Below are 7288 nucleotides of genomic sequence, written 5' to 3' on the forward strand. Positions count from 1 at the left end.
TCCAGAGGCTTGAAGTTCAGGATCAAGGTGTTGGTAGTCTTGGATCCCTCTAAGGACTTGGAAGGAAAGGTCTCTTCCAGGCCTCTCTGCTTCCCTTTAGATGGCTGTCTTCTCACTGGGTCTCTTCACATCTTCCTTCTGTGGGTGCTCTCTCTGGGTCTAAATTCCTCTTTTTTATTTTTTGTTCTTTAAAAGTTCAGCTTTAATGACAAACATCTATTACATCAGCCTCTCCACAAAATAAGTTAGATGTGAGTACCCAATTTCCCACAGGAGGTACCACAGCTCCTCTTCAGTACCCTGCATTCAAGGCGCTGGGCCTGTGGGTATTGCCCTGTGATGTACACATGGAAGCAATAACGTAAGTCGCTGACGTACATGGCTCCTGCACACTGCTACTCTTCAAGGCTGGGATATTCTTGATGATCTGCTGCACCAAGATAGCATTGGTCAACACGTGGGTCTGAGGGGAGCATGCTGAAGCGGCAGGCGAAGCAGCTGGCCCACCACAGGCAGCTCCTCAGGCCCAACCCTGTTCACCCACAGGCTCTGCATCAACCTGTGGACTCAAGGAGAAGAGCCAAGGCAGAGACGCGGGCCCCCAGAGCTTGTCCCTCTTCCTTAGATGCTCTGCTTCCCCTTTCTCTAGAGAAGACTGTAGCAACAAGAAGCCAGAAATGGCAGTAGAGTCTCACCAACTACACAAGTATGCTCCAGGAGCCTACAGATAACACCAGAAACACAGTCGGCCACGCTGTCAGGAATTACAGTCAAACCAACCTAGTGCCTAGCTTACTGGCACTTTGCAGGATGTCAAAGCTCTGACCTGGGACAGGGATAACCAATAAGCTGTGACAAACTGCCTCTGTCACATGCCAGTGGTATAAAAGTTGACCCAAATCCATAAGGTAGAGCAGCACAGGGGAAAGCTGCGTCTGGGTGACATGAGGAACTCCTCCAGGCTCTGAAGCCAACAACTCCTCTTTCGAAAATCCTGCTAGTGTGGAAAAGAAAAAGCTGACGTATCCACATCACTGATCAACCAGTCATTAACTTCCATCCAGAAAATGATGATCTCATGTGCAGTATCCCGATAAGCATAGCAACCAAGCTTGAACTGAGTCTTCCCATAATACAGCAACGACTTAACTGAGAAAGCAGATCAGCAGGCAGACTGGGTGGAAAATGTACAAGCTGAACCAAATGTTGCTGAGGCTCTGCAGGGAGAACCACCACAGTGCCTTCCTGTGGATCATAGATTCGGAGAGCAGTAGCTTGTAAACTTTTTAGTAATTCTTTATTTGCTCCTGCTGCAGTAGTATGAATGATATCTCTAAGCTATGCAGAAAGCTCAGGGTTTCAGGAGCCAAGATGAGCAAGCTGCAATGGTAAACCAGCCAGCCAACATGAAAACACTTTACTACGGTATCTGAATCTTGTAAGACCGTATCTCTTCCTTTTGATAGATTTTACTGAAAAACTTCAGCAATGAAGTTTGAACTGGAAGGATAAGGCCCCTCTGCTGATAAAAGGTATACACTGCCTTAATCAGAGTCTCAGTAGCCTCTCTGCTGTGTTGTATCTACACTAACCTCCATGACACTCCAAGCAATCTGTTCAGTTGCTTACTATTCTGCCTAGAGTCATCTTCAAGGGTCTGTCACAAATCTTCTGATCATTTCTATCCAACTGGAAGCTTTCTGCAAAGTTGAGGCATTTGCCAAGGAGACCATGATATCAGACAGTGCTAAATTCAGTAAGAGAGGCCGGTGCTGTGGCTCACTAGGCTAATCCTCTGCCTGCAGTGCCAGCACCCTGGGTTCTAGTCCTGGTCAGGGTGCCGGATTCTGTCCTGGTTGCTCCTCTTCCAGTCCAACTCTGCTGTGGCCTGGGAAGGCATTGTAGGATGGCCCAGGTGCTTGAGCCCTGCACCCACATGGGAGACCAGGAGGAAGCACCTGGCTCCTGGCTTCGGATTGGCGCAGCATGCAGGCCGTAGCAGCCATTTGGGCGTTGAACCAATGGAAGACCTTTCTCTCTCTCTCTCTCTCTCTCTCTCTCTCTCTCTCTCTCTCACTGTCTAACTCTGTCAAAAAACAAAAAAATTCAGTAAGAGTTGATCTATGTTATTGGAGAAAATTGTGCAATGCTTGATGTTTTTCTTTCCTTCTGTTCTTGGTTATTTTAATGCATACAGAAAATGACTCATAAAATGGTGTTTGAAATAAATAAGGCAATTCTTTAAATCCATGATTCCAATTTATGGATTTCATCATTTTCTTTAGACAGTTTCCACAAAAGGGAAATAATATTAAGGACTTGCTGCATAACTTGTAGAGACACTCATTCTATACCATTTCAAACAGAAGCATCTGGCTGTAGAGGCACAGCTTCAACCCAGCATTCAATTAGTCATCTTCAGTAGATGATAGGCCTTCATCCATAACACCTAATCCTCAAACAGGATACAATAGCCTGAACTGTGAACTGACATTTGGCTGTGAACCCCTGTTTTCATAAACCTGGATGTGTTACTGGTCATTGGCGTGTTCCTTCCAATTGATAAAAATGGGGTTTCTAGTGGCATAGGGATTTTCTTTTTGTTCCTGAAGTCCTTCATTTTCTTTCAACCTCCTGGATCCATCTGCCAAGGTGAAAGGAAAAAATGAAGAAATTTGTTCAGCTCCTATTTTAGGGGACAGGGATTGAAGTTGAATTGCTGCTGTATTATTTTTAAGTGAGTTAATGTATGCAAAATGTTTAGCATAGGGCTAGATACATATTAACTCATTTAATCCTCAAAACAACCCTAAATATCTTTTTTTAACTTTTATTTAATGAATATAAATTTCCAAAGTACAGCTTATGGATTACAATGGCTTCCCCCCCATAATGTCCCTCCCACCCGCAATCCTCCCCTTTCCCACTCCCTCTCCCCTTCCATTCACATCAAGATTCATTTTTGATGCTCTTTATATACAGAAGATCAGTTTAGCATACATTAAGTAAAGATTTCAACAGTTTGCTCCCACACAGAAGCATAAAGTGAAAAATAATAGATGATTTTTTAAATGATGATGAAATCAGATCAGACCTAGAGTCAAGTTGGGAATTGATAATTTCTTTTTTTTTTACAGAAGATCAGTTTAGTATACATTAAGTAAAGATTTCAACAGTTTGCACCCCCATAGAAACACAAAGTGAAATATACTGTTTGAGTACTCGTTATAGCATTAAATCTCAATGTACAGCACATTAAGGACAGAGATCCTACATGAGGAGTAAGTGCACAGTGACTCCTGTTGTTGACTTTACAAATTGACACTCCTGTTTATGGCCTCAGTAATCTCCCTATGCTCCAGTCATGAGTTTCCAAGGCTATGGAAGCCTTTTGAGTTCACCGACTCTTATCTTGTTTAGACAAGGTCATAGTCAAAGTGGAGGATCTCTCCTCCCTTCAGAGAAAGGTACTTCCTTCTTTGAAGACCTGTTCTTTCCACTGGGATCTCCTCACAGAGATCTTTCATTTAGGTCTTTTTTTTTTTTTTTGCCAGAGTGTCTTGGCTTTCCATGCCTGAAATACTCTCATGGGCTTTTCAGCCAGATCCGAATGCCTTTAGGGCTGATTCTGAGGCCAGAGTGCTGTTTAGGACATCTGCGATTCTATGAGTCTGCTGAGTATCTCGCTTTCCATGTTGGATCACTCTCCCCTTTATTTATTCTATTGGTTAGTATTAGCAGGTACTAGACTTGTTTATATGATCCCTTTGACTCTTAGTCCTTTCATTATGATCAATTGTGAACTGAAATTGATCACTTGGACTAGTGAGATGGCATTGGTACATGCCACCTTGATGGGATTGAATTGGAGTCCCCTGGTATGCTTCTAACTCTACCATTTGGGGCAAGTCAGCCTGAGCATGTCCCAAATTGTACATCTCTTCCCTCTCTTATTCCCACTCTGATGTTTAACAGGGATCACGTTTCAGTTAAATTTCAACACTTAAGAATAACTGTGTGATAATTACAGAATTAAACCAGTCATATTAAGTAGAGTAGACAAAAAAACTACTAAGAGGGATAATGTATTAAGTTGTTCATTAACAGTCAGGGCTATGCTGATCAAGTCACCGTTTCTCATAGTGTCCATTTCACTTCAACAGGTTTCCTTTTTGGTGTCCAGTAAGTTGTCACCGATCAGGGAGAACATATGGTATTTGTCCCTTTGGGACTGGCTTATTTCACTCAGCATGATGTGTTCTAGATTCCTCCATTTTGTTGCAAATGACTGGATTTCGTTGTTTCTTACTGCGGTATAGTATTCTAAAGAGTACATATCCCATAATTTCTTTATCCAGTCTACCTTTGATGGGCATTTAGGTTGGTTCCAGGTCTTGGCTATTGTGAATTGTGCTGCTATAAACATTAGGGTGCAGACCGCTTTTTGTTTGCCAATTTAAATTCCTTTGGGTAAATTCCAAGGAGTGGGATGGCTGGGTCGAACGGTAGGGTTATCTTCAGGTTTCTGAGGAATCTCCAGACTGACTTCCATAGTGGCTTGACCAGTTTGCATTCCCACCAACAGTGGGTTAGTGTCCCTTTTTCCCCACATCCTCTCCAGCATCTGTTGTTGGTAGATTTCTGAATGTGAGCCATTCTAACCAGGGTGAGGTGAAACCTCATTGTGGTTTTGATTTGCATTTCCCTGATTGCTAATGATCTTGAACATTTTTTCATGTGCCTGTTGGCCATTTGGATTTCCTCTTTTGAAAAATGTCTATTGAGGTCCTTGGCCCATCTCTTAAGTGGGTTGTTGGTTTTGTGTTTGTGGAGTTTCTTGATCTCTTTGTAGATTCTGGTTATTAACCCTTTATCTGTTGCATAGTTTGCAAATATTTTTTCCCATTCTGTCGGTTGTCTCTTCACTCTCCTGACTGTTTCTTTTGCAGTACAGAAACTTCTCAATTTGATGCAATCCAAATAGTTGATTTTGGCTTTGACTGCCTGTGCCTCCCGGGTCTTTTCCAGAAACTCTTTGCCTATGCCAATATCTTGAAGGGTTTCTCTAATGTTCTCTAATAACTTGATGGTGTCAGGTCATAGATTTAGGTCTTTAATCCATGTTGAGTGGATTTTTGTGTAAGGTGTAAGGTAGGGGTCTTGCTTCATGCTTCTGCACATGGAAATCCAGTTTTCCCAGCACCATTTATTGAATAGACTGTCCTTGCTCCAGGAATTGGTTTTAGATCCTTGATCAAATATAAGTTGGCTGTAGAGGTTTAGGTTGATTTCTGGTGTTTCAATTCTGTTCCATTGGTCTATCCATCTGTTTCTGTACCAGTAATATGCTGTTGTGATTACAACTGCCCTGTAGTATGTCCTGAAATCTGGTATTGTGATGCCTCCAGCATTGTTTTTGTTGTAGAAGATTGCTTTAGCTATTCGAGGTCTCTTTTGCCTCCATATGAATTTCAGCATCATTTTTTCTAGATCTGAGAAGAATGTCTTTGGTATCCTGATTGGAATTGCATTGAATCTATAAATTGCTTTTGGGAGAATGGACATTTTGATGATGCTGATTCTTCCAATCCATGAGCATGGAAGATTTTTCCATTTTTTAGTATCCTCTTCTATTTCTTTCTTTAAGGTTTTGTAATTTTCATCGTAGAGATCTTTAACGTCCTTGGTTAAGTTTATTCCAAGGTATTTGATTGTTTTTGTAGCTATTGTGAATAGGATTGATCTTAGCAGTTCTTTCTCAGCCATGGCATTGCTTGTGTATACAAAGGCTGTTGATTTTTGTGCATTGATTTTATATCCTGCCACTTTGCCAAACTCCTCTATGAGTTGCAATAGTCTCTTAGTAGAGTTCTTTGGATCCTCTAAGTAAAGAATCATATCGTCTGCAAAGAGGGATAGTTTGACTTCTTCCTTCTCAATTTGTATTCCTTTAATTTCTTTTTCTTGTCTGATGGCTCTGGCTAAAACTTCCAGAACTATGTTAAATAGCAGTGGTGAGAGTGGGCATCCCTGTCTGGTGCCAGATCTCAGTGGAAATGCTTCCAACTTTTCCCCATTCAATAGGATGCTGGCTGTGGGCTTTTCATAAATTGCTTTGATTATAGTGAGGAATGTGCCTTCTATACCCAATTTGCTTAGAGTTTTCATCATGAAAGGGTGTTGAATCTTATCGAATGCTTTCTCTGCATCTATTGAGATAATCATATGGTTTTCTTCTGCAGTCTGTTAATGTGGTGAATCACATTGATTGATTTGCGAATGTTGAACCATCCCTGCATACCAGGGATAAATCCCACTTGGTCTGGGTGGATGATTTTTCTGATGTGTTGTTGTATTCTATTGGCGAGAATTTTATTGAGGATTTTTGCGTCTATGTTCACCAGGGATATTGGTCTATAATTTTCTTTCAGTGCTGCATCTTTCTCTGGCTTAGGGATTAAGGTGATGCTGGCTTCATAGAAAGAATTTGGGAGGATTCCCTCTTTTTCGATTGTTCTGAATAGTTTGAGAAGAAATGGGATTAGTTCTTCTTTAAATGTCTGGTAGAATTCCGCAGTGAATCCATCTGGTCCTGGGCTTTTCTTTGTTGGGAGGGCCTTTATTACTGTTTCAATTTCTGTTTCAGTTATGGGTCTATTTAGGTTTTCTATGTCTTCCTGGTTCAATTTTGGTAGATTGCATGTGTCCAGGAATCTATCCATTTCTGATAGATTTTCCTGTTTGCTGGCATACAAGTCCTTGTAGTAATTTCTGATGATCCTTTTTATTTCTGTGGTGTCTGTTGTTACATTTCCTTTTTCAACTCTGATTTTATTGATTTGGGTCTTTTCTCTTCTTGTTTTAGTTAGTTGGGCCAATGGGGTGTCAATTTTGTTTATTTTTTCAAAACACCAGCTCCTTGCTTGGCTGATTTTTTGTAATTTTTTTTGGATTCAATCCTGTTGATTTCTTCTCTGATTTTAATTATTTCTCTTCTACTAGATTTGGGTTTGGTTTGCTGCAGTTTTTCTAGGTCCTTGAGCTGCATTTAAAGCTCATTTATTTGGTACCTTTCCAATTTCTTGATATAGGCACCTATTGCTATAAACTTGCCTCTCAGTACTGCTTTTGCTGTATCGCGTAAGTTTTGATATGTTGTGTTGTTATCCTCACTTACTTCCAGCAAGTTTTTGATTTCTCTTTTGATTTCTTGAATGACCCAGTGTTCATTCAGGAGCATGTTGTTCAGTCTCCATGTGTTTGCATACTTTCTAGGGTTTCCTGAGTT

General features: G+C 41.0%; 1 pseudogene; it reads right to left on the reverse strand.

Annotated features, from left to right (window-relative positions):
* Positions 1-292: 292 nt before the first annotated feature.
* On the reverse strand, positions 293-2343 carry LOC138843729 (testis-expressed protein 10-like; annotated as a pseudogene).
* Positions 2344-7288: the final 4945 nt, after the last annotated feature.

Source organism: Oryctolagus cuniculus, chromosome 9, assembly GCF_051225735.1.
Source record: "Oryctolagus cuniculus isolate XC-2025 breed Fujian yellow rabbit chromosome 9, ASM5122573v1, whole genome shotgun sequence".
Classification (NCBI taxonomy): Eukaryota; Metazoa; Chordata; class Mammalia; order Lagomorpha; family Leporidae; genus Oryctolagus; species Oryctolagus cuniculus.